The sequence below is a fragment of the Pipistrellus hanaki genome (assembly GCF_964339955.1).
Source record: "Pipistrellus hanaki genome assembly, chromosome: 15".
Taxonomy (NCBI): domain Eukaryota; kingdom Metazoa; phylum Chordata; class Mammalia; order Chiroptera; family Vespertilionidae; genus Pipistrellus; species Pipistrellus hanaki.
Genome location: NC_140517.1, coordinates 31,245,622 through 31,270,305, shown reverse-complemented (window position 1 = coordinate 31,270,305; position 24,684 = coordinate 31,245,622). Strand labels below are relative to the sequence as shown.

General features: G+C 42.1%; 1 protein-coding gene and 1 long non-coding RNA gene across 3 annotated transcripts in view; both read right to left on the bottom strand.

Annotated features, from left to right (window-relative positions):
• ZNF566 (zinc finger protein 566) overlaps positions 1-24,684 on the bottom strand; it is a 148,576-nt gene that overhangs the window by 102,996 nt on the left and 20,896 nt on the right. The window lies entirely within an intron of this gene.
• Positions 17,893-23,932, bottom strand: LOC311633060. Its single transcript, XR_014796895.1, has 3 exons — positions 23,333-23,932; positions 20,687-23,238; positions 17,893-20,468 (listed from the first exon to the last, which is right to left on the bottom strand). It is a non-coding gene; the product is annotated as an uncharacterized lncRNA (long non-coding RNA).

Sequence of the window (24,684 nt, the reverse complement as noted above, 5' to 3'; positions counted from 1 at the left end):
CAGTCTCTTATTCTATAGGTCAACTCTGTTATTTTTAGACTGTAAAATATCTTTTTTTTTTTCTTGAATAGAAAAGATAAACTTAATTGTCTGATCTTGCAAGCTAGCCATTTAAAGGGGCTGATACATTGATACTGATATTAATTCACATAATTCTGCCCGTGTTTATCCATCCAAGGTTACAGGTGTCTATACAGATATATGTGCCCAAAGTTACAAGTTGTCTGTATAGATATTACAGGTGTTTGATTAGATATAATATGCATTCAAGGTTATAAGCTGTCTTACACAAAGAACTAGGAGGATATAAAAAGGAAATACTCCCCACTATGTTGGTTCAGAATTTGACAGAGGTAATCTGCTCTGAACCTGTGCACAATAAAAATGGCTCCTAACTAATTGGCTCATTAGGTGTCTTGTCCAGCTCACTAATTTTTGATACAGCAGTGGGTTACATAAAATCCACTGATGACAGACCAGAGAGGCAGGAGAAAGCAAAGCAGGGGAAACCCCTGGAACTGGATAAAAAGTAAAATGATAGACACATATTTAGGTGGGTGCAGGAATAATTAACATGATAACAATGAAAGAATTTGTGGTATCTGTCTGCCAGGAGAGCCAGTGTGTCATAATTGAAAGAGTTTCATCAAAAGGTGGATGGAACTTGAGGACTCAACAAGGACTGAGTCATATATATAATCACCTGTTGGAATGGCTGAAAGGCATTTTCCCCAAACCTGAATAGGATTGTTGACTGCCAGACAGCTCAGGGCATCTTAATCTATATGTTATTGCCTCCTTCTGGCCAAAACACCTGAACAGCCGTAGGCTATTCCCCAATCTGACAAGGCTTCTGTAAGAAACCCTACCCTTTGAAGTGTATTATCTCACCTTGTCTTAGGACAAATTGTATTAATAAAAAGCAAGGGTCCTGAAACAAGGAGAACTTGGCTTCTTCAGCCAGGCTTCTCTGACCCCCAATGCCTTTAAAAATTATCTTTTGTCTCTGGAGTCTTACTTTAGTTATGTACGGCCTTTCTCCAGATTGCTGAACCTTCTTAATGCTGGAACAAGAACCCCGGCATTAATGGCGCCCAACATCAGTCCTGGTACCCAGGAACCTTAGGCTGTTCCCCAAGGGGTCCACAAAAAGACAAATAGAATCAATTAAGGTAAAGGTTGACTTTGTCAGTGAAGATACTGGCCTAGGATGTAACTACCCACCATAACTGCTTTTAGTTAAAGTTTAATTTCAGACCATCCTTTGTGGTTCTTTAGGTCTCTGAGTTTGCAAGACCACCAAGCAGGCCTTCCCTGAGCTTGTCAGGTTAACATGTGGCCCCTTTCCTCCACAGTAGTATTCCATTGTAGTATACTATGTACCACATATTTATTCAATCATCTAACAAAGAACATTTTGGTGTTTCCATTTCTTGGCAACCTTGAATAATGCTGAAGTGATAATGGGGGTGCATATATCTATATGAATAAATGTTTTCAAATTTTTTGTGTAGATATCCAAAAGAGGAGTTGGTGGGTTATATGGTAACCCTATAATTAATTTTTTGAGGAAGCTCAGACTGTTTCCCATACTTGCTGTATCAGTTTACATTCCCACGAGTAGTAAGAGTTTCTTTTTTTCCACCCACAATCTCTCCAACACTTGTTATTACTTGTCTTGTTGATAATGGTACCATAGGTAGCTATATATTAATAAGGAAGGAAGCAAAAGGAATTGGACGTTGTTGAGCCTAATGGGCTGGGGAGCTGAATCCTACAACTTGCTGGTTTCACCAGGAAGCTAAACTTCTGATTGCCCAGAACTGCCCTCCCCTGAAGCCTGGCCCCTCCTAATTGCCATCCCCTGCTGGCCTGGTGCCACCCAACTGCCTTGGTCCCCTCTAACTGCCTTCTCCTGAAGCCTGGTCTCCCCCAACTGTCCTCCTCTGATGGCCTGGTCATCCCCAATTGCCCACTACTGCCCTCCCCTGCCAGCCATCTTGTGTCCACATGGGGCAGCCATCTTGTGTCTTGGTGTGACAATCAATTTGCATAATACTCTTTAATTAGATAGGATATACTGAGTGGCCAGATTATTATGATCTCTGAACGCATAATAATCTGACCACTCAGAGTGTGTGTGTGTATGTGTGTGTGTGTGTGTGTGTGTGTATGAATTCATGCATAGGTGGGGTCCAGCCGGCCTGGCCAGCGGGAGGGGACATGGGCAGTTGGACAGGGTACCTGCTGGTCGAACTCCTGGTGAGGGGGACAATTTGCATATTAGCCTTTTATTATATAGGATATACACTGAGTGGCCAGATTATTATGCATTCAGAGATCATAATAATCTGGCCACTCAGTGTGTGTGTGTGTGTGTGTGTGTGTGATATATATACATATACATATATACACACACATATACATATATATAAAAGCCAAGTGACCTGAATGCCAGAATGACCAGAATGACTGGTCACTATGACCAGAATGACTGGAACAACTGGTTGCTAGATCAGAATGACCAGAACAACTGGTCGCTATGATGCCCACTGTGGTGGCCAACCAGCCCGATTGGGGTCCCAATCGGCTCCCCAACCTCCTGTGGCCCCTCCCCCCAGCAAGCTCCACTCCCAATCGGCCCCCACACCAATCTGGGACAGAGCTGGCTAACCTCCTGTGCCCTCCCCCCCCAGCCAACCCTGTCCCCAATCAGCCAGACTTCCACCCATGCACAAATTCATGCACTGGGCCTCTAGTGTGTGTATAAATAGGTAAGATAGAAAGATATTATATCATTGCTTTAAGACAATGCCTGTTAACAGTTTATTTCTTCAAACTTTTATACATGCATTTTTTTCTTCCTACATAATTTGATTGAATCATACATATAACTTTGTTTTCTGCTTTTTTATTTCATATGATTTTATGATCAAATTATTCTAAAGCTTTGATAAATATCCTTTAATAGGATATTTGTAACTTGCTTTAGCATCTTCTTGTTATAAGATAATACTCCCTATTTCTTGGTATTATAATGCTGCAAATGGGCAAGATAGTTGTAAATTTTGATTTTTTTCTGTGTTTAGCATAATTGCCTTATTATAGATTTCTAAAGATAAAATTGTGTGATTAAAGGAAATGAATGAATTTAAAGCTCTTGATAATATTATCAAACTAGAGGCCTGGTGCACAAAAATTCAGGCATTGGAGGAGAGTGTCCCTCAGCCTGGCCTGCCCCCTCTCACAGTCTGGGAGCCTTCAGGGGAAGGTGACACCCCCATCACACCTCTGCTGCTGCTACTGCCCTTGGCACAAGGTTCGGCCAGCCCTGGTTACCTGAGCCTCGGACAGCCCTGGTAGGCTAGGCAGTTGCCATCCAAGGCTTGCCTGCACCTTGGACATCAGCTGGGAAGCCGCCATCAAAGGCCTGCCTGTGCCTCCGTCCAGCTCTGGGGGACTGAGAGGTCTGGGGGACTCCGGAGGCAGGCGTTCTAGCAGGGCTAAGGGGACTGGGCTCCATTATCTTGTGGCTGTGGGCCCTGCCATCTTTGAGGGCATGGAAGTCAATTAGCATATTCCCTCCTTATTGGCTGTGGGTTCTGCCATCTTTGCAATAGTGTAAGGGTCAATTAGCATATTCCTTCTTTATTAGATAGGATGGCTTTCCAGAGTATTGTATTAATTTACAGTTTTGGCTATCACTCTAAATTGTTGTTATTTTGATGGAAAAATGGCCAATGGAGAAAAAAAGGGAGACAACTGTAATATTTTCAAAAATAAAGATACAATTTTTTTAAATTGCATATCCTATATAATAAGAGTAATATGTAAATCAGCCATCACTTGGTGACAAATGGCTGTGCCCATAGCAGACGCTGGTGGCATCACCCTGGCAATAGGAGCCCAGCATCTGCTCCTTGGCTATGAGGGAGGGGCAGAGTCTCTGGCCATAAGAATGGGAGCATTGCCAGTGGTTGTGCTGTGGGAGAGAAGGGGCCTGGGGGGCCGTGCAGCGGGAGGGAAGGGCCCTATGGGGCTGCGAGCCCTGAGTGCGCACCCCGGCCTGCCTTGCGGCGGAAGGGAAGGGGCCTGTGGGGCCCCGAGCTCCGTGTCCCCTAGGCAGGGGAGGAACTAGAAAAATGATCTTTCCAATACCTGATGCTGACAGAGCTCTATGGGTGCCGGGGTCCTCCACCTGCAGCCCCCAGTTGCAACCCAGCAGCCCCAGTCGCAGACTGGAAGCCTCCTGCCAGCAGTCCAGACAGGACCAGAGTGGCACCGTGGGGGGGGGGGGGGTGTCCGGCAGACATGCTACAGATATCAAATCACTGCCGCTGAGGCCGCCGCCCCCTCACCCCCCCCCCCAACTCGCAAGAAGTATGGTTCAAGGGGCAATGCTCTCATGGCAGCTGATGCTCACCATGCCAGGTGAGAAAGCCAGACCTGAGAGCCCAAGCCCCTAAGTATCTGAACTGCAGGGTATTGTGGGCCAGGGCCCTGAGAAGGCCCCGGGACATGCATCTTCCCAGAGGCTGTGCAGAAGGAGGGAAGGAACTCTGGCTAGAGGCCAGGGTGAGGGATGCTGGTGTCTTTGCAGGCCAAGACTGGGCTGAGGGACACCACTTCCCCTAACTCCTGTGCATGAATTTCGTGCACACCCAGGCCTCTAGTTTTTTACTAAAAAGGTTGTTGAACTTTATCTTGTTTCAAGTGAATCATCTGTCCTCATCCTTTGCGCACTTAATTATGGGATCATTGTGTTTTATTTTTAATTGAATTTGCTGGGGTAACATGGGTTGGTAACATATATACGTTTCCAGGGTTCAATTCTATAATACTTCATCTGTATATTGTATTGTGTATTGGCCACCCCAAGTAAAGTCTCCTTCTGTCACCATTTATCCCCCCTTTACCTTCTTCTGTCTACTCCCACCCACTCCTTTCCCTCTGGTATTCAACATACTGTTATCTGTCTATGAGTTGTTTTTTTGTTTTTTGTTGCATAATCTCCTCACCAATTCAATTTCTGGTCAGGGCACATGCCCAGGTTGGGGCCTCAATCCACAGTGTGGGGCATGCAAGAAGCAGTCGATCAATGATTTTCTCTCATCACTGCAGTTTCTACCTCTCTCTCCCTCTCTGAAAAAAATTTTTTAATTGTTTTCTGAAAACAAAAAACAAAACAAAACAAAAAAAAACCACCAACAACAAAACAAAAGACAACCAACCAAATGGGAAATAATATTTTCAAACAACAGCTCTAACAAAGGGATAATATCCAAAATATATAAATGATTCCATCAACAAAACAAACAATCTGATTACAAAATGGATATAGAAGATGAACCGAGGACTGGGTTAAAAAAGGCTTGGTAATTTGGTAGCCTGTGGGTAAGTGTTCAATCTTTGCTAAGACTCAGTATCAAGCCAAAACCCATTTCCCAAAGGGTGATAAGTTAACTCAGAGGAAGACAGGGCTTGGCTTCAAAATCCCAAAGGCTTGTGTTGTGATTCACCAATAGGGGCTGCCAAAGGCTCCAGGCAGCATCCCTATCTGCCACTAATACTTCCAGTGATCCACTGGGCCATGTGGCCCAAGTGGCAAAGTAGCTAACACAAAGTCTGGACATGTAGCAGAATCTTCTTGTTCTGAACCCTTCTCAAAACTAGCAGCTTTTCAGGTCACTGGGTAAACAGGCTGAAGTAACACCCAAGTGAGGAATACACCTTCACAATCCAGAGGCCTACTAGGCTTTGTGCCTCTTCTGGGGGATGTTGGTAGGGCCAGATGCAACAAATTTTTCACCTTAGAAGGAATATTTTTGGAGAACAACCAAGACAGTGGCATAGGTAAACACCTGTATTTGCTGCTTCTCACAACCACATCAAAATTCCAACTAAAAGACAAAACAAATATCATCCAGAACCACAGGAAACCTGGTTGAGTGGAAGTTCTACAACAAAAAGGAAAGAACAAAGTGCATTGACACTGGTAGGAGGTGCGGGGGTGTGCAAGTGCAGAGGTGAAGAGGTGCAGAGATGCGTGCGAAACGGGCTAGCAACTGGGTGCACTTGTTTTTTTCAATTGGGGGGTGGGGGGGGGGGCAGGGAGATACAAGCTCTCAATTGCTCTGAATTCCAGTTCTGGGTGAGACTCTGGGGATCCAGACTCATATGGGGAGAAACTGGACTGTCTGGCATCAGGCAGGAATGCAAGGGCAGCTTTCTCTCAGAGGTGCTCGCAGTGATCATTGTTCCTGCATGGGGCTGTGGGAGACAGAGACCCTGGGACCTCTCCAGGACAGGGCTGACGGGCAGCTATTGCTGTTTGCTCCACCCTCATGATTCCTTGAGACCCCACCCCACCCAATTTACAATCCCACTCAAGCTATGCACAGCAGCTTATGCATATGAATGGCCTGTCCCTCTTGCAACCTAAAACCTAACAAACTGCAGCTGGGTCAGAGAGCCCAAAGCGTCCAAAAGAAGGCCTAAGGCCCTGGAGCAGTAGCCTGCATTGCTTCACAGCTGGGCCTCACCTGGGTCATTTACCATTCCTTTGATATTTTCTTCTATACACCAATCAGCTGCCTCCTGCACACCCACTACTGAGGACATGCCTGCAACCAAGGTACATGCCCTTGACCAGAATCTTTTGATCTTTTGATCTTTTCTTAACGTCCATTTCCCTTTCGCTCTTCTTCAGTGATAATTTGGTCAGAGTAGGTCTGAGCAGGTCAGTTTGGTTCATATCATTGTAACATTGGGACACTGGCCTGTGTCTCTAAATTCCCCCTACTAAAGACCCTGGGCCTGTCTTTCTTTTTTCCTTTTCTTTTTAAAAATCTTTATTGTAAGGAGTATTACAGATGCCTTCCTTTTCACCCCCATTGCCTTCCACCTTGTTCCTGCCCTGCCCCAGGCCTTCACCACCCTATTGTCTGTTTCCATAGGTAATACATATTATGTATATATAATCTTTGGTTAATCTATTCTTGCCCCACTTCCCCCTTCCCCAAGATTCGTCAGTCTGTTCCATGTTCCCACGTCTCTGATTCTATTTTATTTATCAGTTTATTTTGTTCATTAGATTTCTTGTTCATTTATTTTGATTTTTAGATACAGTTGTTGATATATATGTATTATTGCCATTTTGCTATTTTATTGTTCATATTTTATAATTTTTTTCTCCTCCTTCTCCTTCTTCTTCTTCTCCTTCTTTCTCCTCTTAAAAAATATTCTTTAGCCGAAACTGGTTTGGCTCAGTGGATAGAGAATCAGCCTGCAGACTGAAGGGTCCCGGGTTCAATTCCAGTCAAGGGCATGTACCTTGGTTGCGGGCACATCCCCAGTGGGGGATGTGCAAGAGGCAGCTGATTGATGTTTCTCTCTCATCGATGTTTCTAACTCTCTATCCCTCTCCCTTCCTCTCTGCAAAAAATCAATAAAATATATATATATTTTTAAATACTCTTCAAAATTACCTGTAATACTGGTTTGTGGTTATGGGTTCCTTTTAGCATTTTCTTGTCTGTGAACCTCTTTATCAGACCTTTAATTTAAAAAAAAAAAATGTTTCTTTACTGATTTCAGAAAGTAAGAAAGGAGAGATAGAAACATCAATGACGAGAGAGAATAATTGATCAGCTGTTTTCCGCACACACCCCACTGTGGACTGAACCCACAACCCAGGCATGCGCCCTTGGCTGTAATCAAACCCAGTACCCCCCAGTCCGCAGACCGATGCTCCATCCACCAAGCCCAGCTGGCCAGGGCTGACCTTTAATTCTAAATAACTTTGCTGGGCAATCTTGGTTGTAGGTCCTTGATATTCATCACTTTGAATATTTCTTGCCACTCTCTTCTGGCCTGCAAAGTTCCTGTTGAGAAATCAGCTGACAGTTGTATGGAAGCACACTTTTAGGTAAGTAACAGCTTTTCTCTTGCTGCTTTTAAAATTGTCTCTTTGTATTTGATCTCTTTGTATTTTGTCTCTTTGTACTTTGCATTTTAATTATGATGTGTCTTGATGTGGGCCTCTGCATTCTTATTGTTTGTCTCTCTCTGGGCTTTCTGAACTTGTAAGTCTATTTCTTTCACCAAGTAGGAAAAGTTTTCTGTCAATATTTCTTCAACTAAGGTTTCAATACCTTGCTCTCTTTTCTACTTCTGGCACCTCCATATGTGAATGTTGGTATGCCTGAAGTTGTCCCAGAGGCTCCTTACAATATCTTCCTATTTTTATATTCTTTTTTTTTTTTTTTTTTTGCTCTTCTGATTGGGTCTTTTTTGCTTTCCCATTTTCCAATTGTTGATTTGATTCTCAGAATCCTCTACTGTTGAATCCTTGTAAATTATTCTTTATTTCAATTAGTGTATACTTTATTTCTGACTGGTCCTTTTTTTATATTGTTGATGCTCTAATTTCCTTGAGATTCTCACTAAGTCCCTTGAAGCTCTCATTAATTCCCTTGAGCAACCTTATAACCATGGTTTTAAACTCTGTATCCAGTAGTTTGCTTGCTTGTATTTCTTTCATTTGTGATGTATTTCTTGTCTCCATGTTTTGGCTGCTTTCCTGTTTTTGTTTCTATGTATTAGGTATAGCTGATATGTCTCCTGGAATTGGTAGAGTGGCCTTATATAGTAGGTGTCCTGTAGGGCCCAATGGTTTTGACTATCCAGTCACCTGAGCTGGGCTCTTGTAGGTGCACCCCTGAGTGGGCTCTGTTCAACAGTCTTGTAGTAGTTGAGCCTTGATTGCTCTTGGTGTCACTGAGAGGAATTTACCTTCAGGACAATTGTGGAAGACACCCCAATGGAGCATGACTTGCTTCAGTGGTGCTTTGGTGCTCACTGAGAGTGCCCCTTGAGTGTGTTCTTGTGGATATGTAGAGTTGTAATCTAATATGGTCTGAAGCTGTCCACTGGGTACAATGGTTCTGGTGCTTCCTGGCATGTGCAATATCAGCCACTGCCTAGGGCCACCCAACAGGAGCTACCGAGAGATCTGCAGATGGCTGCTACTTGTATTGGACTTGGAAGTGCCCAGGCAATGCCCAGCTCTGTAGTAAGGCAAACTGATGCTAGTGCTGGGTCTTGGTACTCACTGAAGGTACTCTGAGTCCAGCTGGTGCATGTTTGAGAGATTTCAGGAGAGTCTGAAGCTAGAGCCTGAACAGGACATTTGTATCTAAAAGCTGCTGCAAGCAGCTTGGGTAGGACTGCAAGTTGAATGGGGCAGGGTCTCCAGAAATCACCAGGATGGAGCAAACAGTGTGGGCCATGCTGATGGAAACTCAGATAAGGTTGCCAGTTAGTCCTTTGATGGGAGAGGTCCAAGAACAGGTACAATGACCCCTGTGAGCACCCTGTCTATGAAAAAGCCAACCCTGACTTCCTGGCCTGATGCCAGACCATCCAGTTCCTTCCCGTATGTTCCTGGATCCCCTAAAGCTGCCAGCCTGGCGGCACTGGAGCTTAGAGAAAACTGGACCATGTAAGTTCATGTACCATCCCTTTAAGAGGGACATGTAGGATTCCAACAGCCTCTGTATCATTCAGCCATAATCTGGCTGGGTTTTACAGCCTGAAGTTACATGGACTTCTCTTCCCAGCTCTGGTAACCTAGGCTGGGTGTCTGGTGTGGGGCTTGGATCCCTTGCTCCTCATGGAAGAGAGGCCTCTGCAGCACAATATCTTACCCAATTTAAAAAAGCCACATGTGGGTGTTGGACCAGCTCATTCCAAAACTCCAACATATCTCAATGTGCTTTCTGCTTCTCTAGTTCTGAATGATGGCTGATCTATATTTTAGTTGTAGTTTTGATGTGGTTGTAGGAGGTGGTGAGTACCTAATTTACTTTCACCAACATCTTGATTCTCCTCCAGTCTTTCTTGAATCCATCCTGCTATATAGTTGGATTTCCTCCTTGTTTTGAGTAAGATCAAGATTTGTCCAACTTTCCTCTAATCTTTCATGTATGTGTGATTGGGACTAAGGAGTAGGAGACATGAAAGGAGAAGAAAAATATTCTGAAGTAGCACTTTTGGAGCTCAGAGTCAAGATCATCTCATGTCTTTATTCTTCAACCCCTCATATCCAACATTTTCTTTGAACTTTGAATTTCTTTTAAAGTGTAACCAAGAAGGGAATAAATATGTTGATTTCTAAAAAGGCCATGCCCCATGTAAGTTGGTGTTTTCTTGTCCCTAATTAAGTCATTTTTTTTATATAAGTCATATGAATACTTACATTATTTATCATGATATTGTTACCTAATTTAAATCATGTAATAAATTACAAAGCTATTAGATGATTTCAATTATATAACGATGCCAAATGAGTGACTAAGTAATGATGCCAAAACTTTAGGCTTGTCCTTTTTTGTTCCTCTCATCTCAGTGTTCATATACTCAGTAGTAAATCATTCCTCATTTCACATATATTCAGTCTTCTACCAGAAACAAGGGGAGAAGAGAAATGGTATTTTTGAAGGAAATAATTAGTGTTTCTCTTGTCAAAACTTTTGTTTGATAAGATGAATTTAAAGTTTTTTTATCTTAATTTTTAACTTTATTTTTCTTGTTGACACTATTACAGATGTCCCCATTCCTCACCTTTGTCCACCTCCACCCCAGTCTCCAATTCTCCCTGCCTTCCCTCTGGCCATCACTACACTGTTGTCTGTGTCTATGTGTTATGGATATATATTCTTTGGCTACTTTGTTCACCTTCTTTCATCCAATCACTTATGCTGGCTCCCCTCTGACAGCTGTCAGTCTAGGTGTTCCATGTATTCATGTCTCTGGTTCTATTTTGTCAGTTTATTTTTTCCATTAGCTTCCACATAAAAGTGAGATCACATGGTATTTGTCTTTCTCTGACTGGCTTATTTTATTTATAATAATAATAATAATATCCAAATCCATCCATGCTGTTGCAAGAGGTAACATTCCCTTCTTTTTTATAGCGACTTAGTATTTTAGTGTGTAGATGTACCACAGCTTTCTTATACAATCCTTTACTGATTGGCACTTGAGCTATTTCCAGATCTTGGCTATTGTAAATAATGCTGCTATGACTATAGGGGTGCATATATTCTTTCGAATGAATGTTTCTGAATTCTTAGAATATACAATATGCGTGTGTGTGTGTGTTTGTGTGTATACATACACACACACACATATCCTATATAATAAAAGCCTAATATGCAAATAGACTGAATGGCGGAACAACGGTGGAATGGCTGGTCGCTATGATGTCCACTGACCACGAGGGGGCAGACGCTCAACACAGGAGCTGCCCCTTGGTGATCAGTGCACTCCCACACGGGGAGGGCTGCTCAGCCAGAAACCAGGTTCAAGCTGGCGAGCACAGCAGCAGTGATAGGAGCCTCTCTTGCCTCCGCAGCAGCGCTAAGGAGAAGCAAGCTGAACTGTAAGGAGCAGCGAGCTAGCAGGCAGTAAGGAGTGAGGAGTCCCAGATTGTAAGAGAACAAAGGCTGGGCTGAGGGACCCTTATCCCAGTGCACAAATTTCATGAACTGGGCCACTAGTATTTATGTATGTATGTATGTATGTATGTATGTATGTATACATATGTATATGCTGCCGCCCCCTGCCAGCTTAATTGCCCCCAACTGCCGCCCCTGCTGGTCTGATTGCCCTCAACTGCCCAACCTGCCAGCCTGGTCGCCCCTCACTAACCTCCCCCCCCCCCCCCCCCGCTGGCCTTGTTACACCACACAGCCTGCTGTTCAGTCGTTTGGTCATCCCTCACTAACACCCCTCCAGGCCTGGTTGTAGGCAGCTATTGGAGACCTGGTGTTAGCTGAGAGTCCTTGCACCTGAAGGGACTGATAAGATTCAGTCCTCTACCCACATGGTGTTCCAAGGCTTGTTTGGATAACGATTTCCAATTATCAGTAGAATGAGAGCAACCTTTCATGGCTTACCAGAAGTCTGTAACTATTTACTGAGATTTGCTGTACTGAGAATTTGCTTTTCTGCTCTATCTCTCTCTTAGAGATTAAGAGGAACAAAGAGTACATTCCTTTTGGCTGACCTCCCATTCAGTGTTTGTGTATAAAAGGCATTGTGCAGTTAATAAAGCTGCTGCAGTATGTCAATGGCTTGCAGCCCTCACCATCCCGCTTTCTTGTCTTTCTTTTCTTAATCCCACCTTCCTATCTCAGCCCGGTTCACCTGTCAAGCTGGCCTTGGCAGGCAGCCATCTTTGTGAGGGTGTGACGGTCAATTTACATATTCCTCTTTATTACATAGAATGATATCTGACCCAACTTTTTTATTATTATGTGTGAAAAATTCCTGGAAATGTAATCATCCAACTCAGAAGCCTGAATATTTGCTACATCCTGTCAAACTGTCTCCAGAAATGCTGTTCCCTATACTCCAGAGCAATGCTATCAGGTGTCTGTTTCATCATACCCTCTTCAGTATTGAATACTGTGATTTTTTAAATGTTCTTGGTATCTATCTTTCCTTTGCAATTACTTGATTACCTTTGAAGTTAACTTCTCTCATGTATATAGTTACTTTATTTCTTCTTTAGTTCAAGGACTTTGCTCAGACATATTCTTTATGATTAATCCCATTTTGTTTGAGTGTTTGAGTTCATGGGAAGCAATAGTAGCTTCCAGGAAGGAAGGTGGGGGGCTATAAAGGGGAGAGTGGTGCTGGACCAGATGTGGTTGGCAATGGCTCCTGTTAAAGGCTAGATCAGAGGTGAGGGAGTGAAGGGAGGTGTTAGGTTCTGAGACTGAAATGTTAGGGTAATGGTTCGCAAAGGTCACCATTTGAGGTTGGGCCCCTAGGGTATGATGGGAGGATGAGGGTCAGACTCAGGTTTGGTGAGGGATGCAGGAGGGGAGTGGTCTAGCTGGGAAGGCCCATGGGTCTGAGCGGCTCCCCGGATTCAGGCGCCCAGTACTCACTGCCAGTGCTGGGGCCACCACACTGTCAGGCCCTGTGACAGCCAGATAGACTTCCAGCTTCAGCTTCAGCCACTCTGCAGGGGCAGCAGAGAGTCACATGGCCCCCAAGTCTGTACTTCCTCACCTCTGAGCTGGGTGCACACCCCTCTTCAGGGAAACTGCCTGAGCAGCCCCACTAGGTGACATCCCCTGGTGATGCCATCAGAGGGTACGTGCTACACAGACTGATGAGGTGCGAGCTGGGGGAGACTTTATGGGAGGAGGTCCTCTGTCCCCTGACTCCACCACCACAGGCCTGGAGCCCTCATACCTGTGCATGTGGTTGTCTGTAACTGGCACCCAGAGGCCAGGGTGGGGGCAGAGGGTTCCCACAGAGTTGGAAACCATTCGTCCCAAGGTTCCCACAGTCTCAGTGTTGCCACATGACTGCATGGCCTCAGTGTTATGTCACTACTTTCAGATGCCAGTTTTGCACCTTAAACTCTTAAATTAACCCAAGGACAGCTTTCTTCTTCGCCCTCCTATGATTCACAGTTCTGTTGCATATGCTCCTTTAAAAGGTCAGTTTCTAGTTCTTGGCCATGTGGGGTGTTGCTGACTTTTCATCCCAGGTTTGCCCATGGGACATCCTGAATTCTGTGAGGATGTTGACTCTCTCTGTTCTACACAAGCCTGTGAGCGAATAAATATGATCACCATTTTATATCTACTCTCAGACTGTAGTAACATTTCCCCACGTGGGACTGGATCCTATAAACCAATTCCATGCTCCACTACACTAAATATGAATGAGGATCCTAGCTCACCTTTCATATGAGGAGTGAATGAGGCAGCCTCACGTCCTAGGCGGCACAAGTCCCTGCCCCGTCCCCGATGTTGCAAGTCCCCGCCTACCTGTGCCTGAATGCCTGCTGATCAGTCATTACATGGTGGTGTCCTGACCAATTTGCATATTACCCTATTATAAGTGTGTGTACATAATTATATGGTAAACCTAAGACCAATGAGCAAATATGTACTTTATTAATAAATGTATATGAGCTTTAGCTCACCTATTAAAAGAAAAAGGCTTTCAAAATGAATCACAAATAAAACCTAACTCTATATCTGACATTTAAGTGATTCTGTAACTTACAAATTTTACTTAAAAGGATGGATAAATTATATCAAGCAAATAGAAACTAAAAAAAGCAGACTAAAATTCAGGCCACACATATCATTAAACAAGGCAAAGAAGGGGCACTATATAATTCTACAATTTAAATTTCAAAATGAAGATATAATAGTTACAAATACACATGTATAAAATACACAACAACTTTCCAAGAGTAAATGGACAGACACTCAGAGGAAGAAACAGACACTTGCCAGCATTAGGGGACATTAATTCACTCAATCAAAGTCAGGCCAAGTGGACACAATTTAGTGAGAATGTAGAAGTCCTAAATCACATACTCCCTGAAATATTCCTTATTAACGTAGATTAAAGTCTGTATCCTAATAATAGCTTGTTTCCAAGTGTCATGGACCATTCTTACACACACACACACACACACGTGCACAAGTGCACACGCACACATACAAAAAAATTAGGCCACAGTAAAGTCCAAGAGTAGAAATGATAAACAATGTTCTTTGAACACAGTGAAATAGAGATGGAATTTAATAACAAAATCAGAAAAATAAAGTTACTTTTTAGCAGCAGTTTGTAAAATCTGTCTTAATCATTCCTGGATCAAAGAAGAAATATAACCTAAAAATGAAGAATTTATAACAATCAGCAATATCACTACATATTAGCACACATAGGACTTAGTTAAAGCAGGTCTCTAAGAGAAAGGTCATAGCTTTAAATGCATTGCACAAAAAAAATAAATGAAAAAAACTAAGTTACTAGAAGGAAATATAGGACTTTACAAAGATAAAAGTTATATGTATCAGAAAATGGGAAAAAATTATAACTAACGTGATAAATCAATAAGACAAACCTCTGGCCCTCAAATCAGGAAAGAAAAGAGAGATCACCAAAAAAATGTAAAGGGGAAAATCAACAGAAACAAAGAAAATTAAAAAGAATCTTGGAAAAATACTTTATTTCTTTGCAAATATATTTTGTTTATCCACATATATACTATTTTCAATTACTCTTCACATGAGCATGTCTTTATTGCACCATAATTTGTATAGTAAGTCATGAAAGACACCCCCTCCTCAATTCACCAGTGAAGTCATCTGTGGAAGAGAGAACAATGAGCCACCCACCTCCCAATAAAAGACATTTACTTGCTAATCCTGGAACTGTACCTTACATGGCAGAAGAGATTTTGCAGATATGATTAACAGCTTTGAAATGGGGAGATTATCTTGGATTATCTGAAGAGTCAGAGTCAGAAAGAGATGTAAGTATGTAATACGCATACTATTAGAGAAATGCAACATTGTTGAATTTGGAGGAAGGGGACCACCAGCCAAGAAATATTAAGAGGCCTCTATAAACTTGAGCTTCCAAAAAAGGACCTTGATTTAGTCTAGAAAAACTCTTGTTCGACTTCTAAAGAACTGTAAGGTAATACATTTGCTGTTTTAAGCTATGATTATTTGTGGTGATTTGTTTCAGCAGTAGTAGAAAACTTATGCCATCTGAGTTTGGAGTTTTCAATTTCCTTAATATAGAGCTTTTTTTATTTTTTATTTTTTATTTTTTTTAAGGGGGGAGAGTATTTCTTCTTAAATCAGTGTAGTAAATTGTGTTTTTCAAGGAATCTGTCTCAACCTAGATATCATATTTATTGGAACAAAATTGTTCATAGTATTCCCTTCTCTCCCTCCTTTTTTTTAATTCCTCATCCAAGGATATTTTTTCCATTAATTTTCAGACAGAGCAGAAGGGAGGGAGGTGGATGCGGGGAAGAACAGAGAGAAATTAGAAAGAAATAGAAAGAAATAGAAATAGAAATAGAAATAGAAATAGAAATAGAAATAGAAATAGAAATAGAAATAGAAAGAAATAGAAATAGAGAGAGAATATGAATCAAACCTGAAACCCTTCTATCTGTGGGCCGACAATATCTAAACCAGTCAGGATTCCCTTGTTTTTCTTTTAATAATAGATCTATAATGATGCTCCCATTTGAATTTTTGATATGAATAATTTATATCTTCTTTTCTTGGCCAATATACTAATAGTTTAACAATTTTAATGATCTTTTCAAAGAACTAGCTTTTAGTTTTATTGATTTTCTCTCAGTTCCCCTTTAGTATTTCATTGATTACTGGTCTTATTTGTTTTTTCCTTCTGCATAATTTAGATTTAATCTTCTTTGATTCTAGCTTAAAATTCCCATGTGTTATTTATAAGAGTGTTCTTTAATTTCCACATTTTTGAGGACTTTTTCAGATCTTTCTGATGATTCAGTTTTAATTTATTTTGTGTTCAAAGAACATCTCTGTAATTTCAATCCTTTTCAATTTGTTTTATTGCCCAAACTGTGGACTGTATTGGTAAATACTCCCTATGCACTTGGAAAAAAAATGTGTATTATATTGTTTTGGGATAGAGTGTCAGGTCTACTTGTTTGTAGTACTGATCAACTCCTCTATATCTTTGCTTTTTTTTTTTTTTTTGTCTCTTGGACTAACAAGTATGGAGAGAGGACTGCTGAAACCACCTACAATTATGGATTTGTCTGTTACAATTGTCTCAGTTTTTGCTTTATGTGTTTTAAGCTCTGTTATTAGGTGCATGCATATATAAGATTGCTATATCCTCTTGATTAATAGACCCCTTTATCATGAAACTAGAGGCCCGGGACACGAAATTCGTGCACAGGGTCAGGTGGTGTCCCTCAGCCCAGCCTGCACCCTTTCCAATCTGTGACCCCTCAAGGGATGTCCAACTGCCCATTTAGGCCCGATCCCAGTGGACATCGGGCAGTTGGACATCCCTCTCACAAGCCAGGACTGCTGGCTCCCAACTGCTCGCCTGCCTGCCTTCCTGATTGCCCCTAACTGCTTCTGCCTGCCAGCCTGATCAACCCCTAACCACTCCCATACCAGCCAGATTGATGTCTAACTGCTCCCCTACCAGCCTGTTTGCCCCCCACTTCCCTCTTCTGCCAGCCTGGCCACCCCTAACTGCCTTTCTCTGAAGGCTTGATCGCCCCCAACTGCCCTCCCTGCAGGCCTGGTCCCTTTCAACTGCCCTCCTTTGCAGGCCTGGTGCCTCCCAACTGCCCTCCCCTACTGGTCTGATTGCCTACAACTGCCCTCCCTTGCAGGCCTGGACCCTCTCAACTGTCCTCTCCTGCTGGCCATCTTGTGGTGGCCATCTTGTGTCCACAGAGGGGCAGGTTCTTTGACCACATGGGGGCAGCCATATTGTGTTTTGGAGTGATGGTCAACCTACATATTACTCTTTTATTAGGTAGGATGTTCCTTTTGGCAATATTCTTTTTCTTGGATTCTATTTTCTTTTAAAATGTAACTCCTTCTGCTTTCTTTTACAATTGTTTTGTGGCATATCTTTTTTCCATCTTTGTATTTTAAGCTATTTTAATTTTGTCTATATAGTATAGCCCTCCCCCTTTTTCTTAAATCCAGTCAGACCATATCTGTCTTCAAGTGTCTAGACCTAGGGTTGGCCATCTATAGCATGCAGGCCAAATTCAGCCCATAGCCTAGTTTTGTATGGCCTTCAAGCTAAAAATGACTTTCCATTTATAAAGGCTTACAAATAAAACAAAAAGAATATGTGATAGGGACTGTATGTGACCCACAGAGTCTAATATATTTACTATCTGACCCTTTTCAGAAACAGTTTATTGAACCTTATACTGACCTGTGGTCAGTATATTAGTAAATTGAATGTAACTATTAAGTCAGTAAATTGAATGTAACTATTAAGTTTAAATCTATCATCTTGTGATCTGCTCTTTTGTTTTGTATTCCCTTCTTTTTGGACTAATTTGCATTTTTTAGTATTCTATTTATCTCCACTATTTTTCAGCATTCTATTTATTTCCATTATAGAATTATTGGCTCAACTGTTTCTATTGTTCTGCTGATTGCGAGGTTGTTCTAAAGTTTTTAATGTGCTTATTTAAAAAACACACAAAAAAACTTATTAGCCTGGCCTGTGTTGCTCAGTGGTTTTGCATCAATTTATGAACCAGGAGGTCACAGTTTGATTCCCAGTCAGGGCACACACCCAGGTTGTGGGCTCAAGCCCCCGTATGGGGTGTGTAGAAAGTAGCTAATCAATGATTCTCTCATCCTTTATTTTTATCTCTCTCTCTCTCCCTACCCCTTCCTCTCTCTGACATCAATACAAGTATATTTTTAAAGACTTATTAGAGTCTTCCAATAATTGTTATACAACTTCATATATAATGCAAAAATATTAAAATTGGATACTTCCATTTCCCTTTTGGTATTGTGATATATTTTATTTTTAAATATGTTTAAACCACACATGCTTTCTTTTCTTTAAATTGTCTAATATCTTTCAAAGAAATGATGAACTGAAAATGGTTATCTTTTTATATTTGCCTCCAGATTTACCATTCTTTCATTCTTCATTCTTCTGTGGATACGTTTTACTTAGTATCAATTTTTGGTGCCTGAATTTTTGTAGCATGGCTTTCAGATGAAGAGCCCTCTCAGTATTTGTTTGTCTCAAAACAAGACAACACCCCTCCAACTTTATTTCCCTTATTTTGAAGGATTTTAGTTGGGCATAGATTTGTAGCTTTTAACATTTTAAAGATATTGTTTTGTTGTCTTCTTACCCATTGTTATTAATGGGCATAAATCTTTATTATTACGCAATGTATCTTTTTTAAGGGGTTGGGTTGGTTACTTTTAAGATTTTTCCCTTTTAACCTTAGTGTTCATCAGTTTGATTATAAGGAGCATAGATTTCGCTTTTTGTGTGTGCTGATGTTACTTGGTGTTCATTGAATATATGGGTTGGTGCTTTTTCTTTTTTAAAACCATTTCAGATGTCTTTCCATTGTCCCCTTCCAATCAGTTCTTGCCCCACCCCAGGCCTTTCCACGCTATTGTCTGTGTCCATGCATATTCTATCTAAAAGGCTAATATGTTAAGTGTCCTTTCCTCCATCAGGGTAATTATATCATGTAGCAAAGCCCAGGTTCCTCTCCCTAGCAAGAATAGCCTCCTTGCAGTTTCTTCAGCCAAAGAATACTTTAGCTGGGTGGAAACACTTTACACTGTAACCAAATGTCTGTGAAGCATTTTCTCATTTGATCCTCACAGAAGTCCTGGAGTAGGTACATAGGAGATTTGGTGGAATCATATTTTCTTTTCATCAGCTGGAAAACAAAGATTTCGATTGTTTAGAAACTTGACCTGACTGAAAAGAAATGGTGAACCTTGAAAATAACTTCATGTTTTTTCACTGCACAGAATATAGTCAAATACTGCTGCAGTTAAATATTTTACCCTTTGTTCTCCTTGCATGATCTATAACAATAATATGTTTTGTGTTGATAATATTTACTGCTGTGTTGGTGACAATCACCTGAAAGAGAAGCTGGGGTGTTTCAGTGGGTTGGAAAAAGTTTAGCAAAATCAGAAAGGAGTTCTAATTAAGCAAGTTTGTTCTATATCTATAAAAGGCTAAGGTGATTCACACATGTGCGATACATATAAAGCTCTTGCTGGCACCTATCGCAACTGTGTTTTAATTTGTCCTTATCGATCAAGAATTTGGTAGGAGGCAGCCAATCAATTATAGAGAAAGGTCTAATAGTGATATTAAAATAGTTCTTCTAATTATTTTCCTTTCAATGTGCACGAATTTGTGCATTGGGGTGCTAGTATGTATATAAGCTCTTTGGTAATTCTCTGTCTGCCCTCCCCCCATTCCCTTTAATATCTATCAGTCTGTGCCATGCTTCCATGCCTCTGGGCCTATTTTGTTGATCAATTTATGTTTATTAAATTCCGTGTATAAGGGCGATATGATACTTGCATTTCTCTGACTGTCTTATTTCACTTAGCATGATATTCTCCAGGTCCCTCCATGCTGTCTTGAAGGGTAAGAGATCCTTCCTTTTTTATGTCTGCATAGTATTCCATGGCTTTTCTTAATCCACTCTCTACTGATATGAACTTGGGCTTTTCAAATCTTAGCTGTTGTAAATAGCACTGCTATGAACATAGGGATGCATATATTCTTTCTGATTGGTGTTTTGGGATTCGTAGGATATAGTCCTAGATTGGATCACCTGGGCAATTGGCAGTTCCATTTTTAATTTCTTGAGGAAATTCCATACTCTTCCATAGTACTTTCAACAGCCTGCATTCCCACCAGTAGTGTACTAGGGTTCTCTTTTCTCTACATCCTCTCAAACAGTTGTTTATTTATAGATGGCAGCCAATTCTGCAAATGTGAGGTGATACCTCGTTGTCATTTTAGTCTCTTTGATAGTGACTTTGAGCATTTTTTCATGTTTGTTGACCATTCTTATATCCTCTTTGAAGTGTCTCTTTAAGTCCTTTGTCCATTTTTTTAAAATATATTTTATTGATTTTTTACAGAGAGGAAGGGAGAGAGATAGAGAGTTAGAAACATCTCATTGATCAGCTGCCTCTTGCACACCCCCTACTGAGGATATGCCCGCAACCAAGGTATATGCCCTTGACCGGAATCGAACCCGGGACCCTTCAGTCCCCAAGCTGATGCTCTATCCATTGAGCCAAACCGGTTTCGGCCCTTTGTCCATTTTTTGAGAGGGCTGTTTGTCTTCCTTTTGTTGAGTTGTATGAGATAGTTATATATTTTGGAAATGATCCCCTTATCCAATGTATCATTGGCAAATATGTTCTTTCACACAGTGGGTTCCATTTGTATTTTGAGAATGGTTTCTGTTGCTGTGCAGATTTTTAACTGTATGTAGTCTCATTTATTTATTTTTTTACTTTGTTTGTCTTGCCCTAGATGTTCCTGTGAAAATTCTGCCACATGAGTTACCTAAGATTTTTCTGCCTATATTTTCTTCTAAGATTTTTATGGTTACTTGACTTACTTTTTCTTTTTAAATCAAACTTGGAAAATATTTTGGCCAATATTTGTAAATTTTTATTTTACCCTATTGATTATTTCTTCTTCTGAATCTCCAATTACATGTATGCTGGATTGACAGTGTCTCAAAAATCATTATGGCTCTATTTATTTTTTCTCAATTTTTTTCTCCACCCTAGGCTTCATTGGCTAATTTCTGTGACAGCCACAGAGCAGGGGGCTCGGCTCTGCTCCAGTGGCTAATTTATTCTCTTCTATTGTGTTTAATTTTCCATAGATCTCATCCATCAATTTAAAAAAATATTCCAGATAGTTCATTTTTCAATTTCTGAATTTGCCTTTGTCTCAAGTCTTTGTCTTCTAATTTCAACATCTGAATCATTTGTGGGTATGTTTCTATTAAGTGATTTTTCTCTTGAGTATGGGCTAAGATTTCTTCTATTTTTTTTAACATTTCTAGCTATCTTTTAATAGTAATCATTTTTAGTTATTACATACTCAATATTACATATTATATACTGTTGACTGAATTCTGTCAGTTTTCTGAAAAGAAATTAGTCCCACCAGGTAATCCTAATAAAAGAGTAATATGCAAATTAACCATCACTACGCTCAAGCCACACCTACCAGCCAATCAGGCCAAGTACGTGAATTAACCCCAACCAAGATGGCTGCAGCCACAGAAAACAGTTGAGAGGCTTGGGTTTCCCATGCAATAGAGGAAGCCAAGCTTTCCACACACACTGGTCTGCCTAGGCCTCCACTCAAGGATACAAAGTTTCAATTATAGAAGATAAATCCCAAGAAAAATGGCGGCAGCTGCGAAGCTGGAGAGAACAGGCTAGGGTTGCCCCCTACAATGGAGGAAGCAAAGCTTGCCACCTGCTCTGGCAGGCCTAGGCCTCCATTCAGTGCTACAAAGTTCAATTATAGAAAATACATAAAACCAAACAGAAATGGTGGCAGCCACAGAGCAGGGGGCTTGGCTCTGCTCCAGGCCACCAAGTTTCAATTGTAGAAGGTAAATAAATTCCAGATACCAGGACCTCTGCTTGGGTCACCAGGGGGCGTGGCCATCCTGCAAACCACCACAGGCCCCTCACTCAGGCCACCCCACACCTCAAGAGAACCCTCACCCTGATTTGGGATACCCTCAGGGCAAACCAACTGGCCCCCACCCATGCACCAGGCCTCTATCCTATCTAATAAAAGAGTATTATGCAGATTGACCATCACTCCAACACACAATTTGGCTGCCCCCATGTGGTCAAAGATCCTGCCCCTATGTGGACACAAGATGGCCACCACAAGATGGCCAGCAGGGGAGGGCAGTTGAGAGGGACCAGGTCTGCAAGGGAAAGCAGTTGGAGGGGATCAATCCTGCAGGGGAGGGAAGGGCAGTTAGGGGTGACTAGGCCGGCAGAGGAGGGAAGTTGGGGTCAAACAGACTGTCAGGGGAGCAGTTAGACATCAATCAGACAGGCATGGGAATGGTTAGGGGGTGATCAGGCTGGCAGGAAGAAGCGGTTAGAGACAATCAGGAAGGCAGGCAGGTGAGCAGTTGGGAGCCAGCAGTCATGGATTATGAGAGGGATGTCCCACTGCCCGTTTAGATCTGATCCCAGTTGGATCGGGTCAAAACAGGCAGTTGAACATCTGGGGTCCCAGACTGGAAAGGGTACAGGCTGGGCTGAGGGACACTCTGCCACCCTGTGCACGAATTTCATGCACCGGGCCTGTAGTCTATAAATAAAAGTCAAGCGACCTGAACGACAGAATGACCAGAATGACTGGTCTCTATGATGCACAATGTGTCAGCCAACCTGCCCAATTGTGGCCCCAGCCAGACCTTCCAACCTCCTACATCCCCGCCCCCTTGCTAACCCTGCCCCAACTGGCCTCCCCATGATTGGGGGTGGAGCTGGCCAGTACCTCCCCTGTCCAGCCCCACCCATGATCATGACTGGGGATAGGGCCACCCAGCCAACTGTCCACAGTCCCTCCCCTGGCCAGCCCCATCCATGATTGGCCCCCAAACCTGATTGGGGGCAGGTCCAGATGGCCAACCTTCCATGGCCCCTCCCCCAGCCAGCCCTACCTCCAATCAGCATACCATTTCAAAAAGGGGTGGGGCTGGCAGACATCCAGCTCTCCCCAGCTGGCCAGGCCTAATGGGCCCCCATCACGGCAGGCCAACTGGACCCCACCCATGCATGAATTCGTGCACCAGGCCTCTAGTTACTTATTCTATATAATAAAATTAACTGAATGGCCAAACAGTTGAGCAACCATCCAAACAACCATCTGGATGACCATCTGGGACCACACTATGACACCCACTGGCACCAGGCCAGCCAAGACAGGCAAGATGTGATTGGTTGGGGGCCTGACCATTGCCCCATAATTGCTCTACAGAGGGAGGCCCAGGCCACCAGCCAGCAGGGTGATCAATCATGGGGCTCCATGATTGCCCCAAAGGGGGAGGCCCAGACCACCCACTAGTGGGCTGTAGCAGGTGGGTGGGGCCTACCTCTATGAGACAAGCCTGGGTCCCAGGTGCTGGTGGCCAGAAGGAATGCCAGGTCCTGGGTGCTGGTGGCCAGAGAGAAGCCCAGGACCCAGGTACCAGAAGCCAGAGGGAAGCACAGATCCCAGGTGACAGCAACTGGAGGGAAGCCCGGGTCCCAGTGCTGGAGGGAAGCCAGTACTGGCAGTCAGGGTAAGGAATGCCTACTCTTGCATGAATCTCATTCATCAGGTAATTATATATCATGTAGAGCATGATATTTAAAACATTATGGTATTGGTGCATAAATATATCAAGAGAACAGAATAGAAAATCTATAAATATATTATAAATGGTAATTTACCTATGATGAAAGGCTAAAGACAATCTTGTTTTAATTGAGATATAATTGACATATCACATAATATTAATTTCATGTGTACAACATAGTGATTTGATATGTATATATTATTAAATGATCACAATAAGTCTAGTCAGCATTTATCACCGCATATATTTGTAATTTTTTTCTTGTGATGAGAACTTTTAAGATGTATTCTTACTAACATTCAAATATATGCTGTATTTTTATAGTTACCATGCTGCATATTTCATCCCAAGGGCTTATTAATTTTATAACTGAAAGTTTATACTTTTTGACTACCTTTATCCATCTTGCCCATTTACCTTCCTCCAACTCTGGTACCTACCCTATTCTCTGTATCTATGAGTTTGATTTTTGTTTTCTGTTTTTAGATTCCACATATAAGTGAATCTGACTTATTTCACCTAACATAATACCCCCAAAGTCCATCCATGGGTCTTCAAACTATGGCCCGCGGGCCACATGCGGCCCGCAGAGGAGTCTGATCCGGCCCGCCAGGTTTTTTGGGCAGTGAGCGCAGCCGAGGTGTTACAGTAGGAATTAGTAATTCATATAGTCCGGCCCTCCAGCTCTCTGAGGGACCGTGATCTGGCCCCCACTTTAAAAAGTTTGAGGACCCCTGATCCATGTTGTCACAAATGGCAGGATTTCCTTTGTTTTTATGGCTAAATAATGGTCCATTGTGTATATGTAACACACTTTCCTTATCTACTCATCCATCAGAGGACACTTAAGTTGTTTCCATATCTTGGCTATTGTAAATACTTATTACAGTGATCATGGGGAT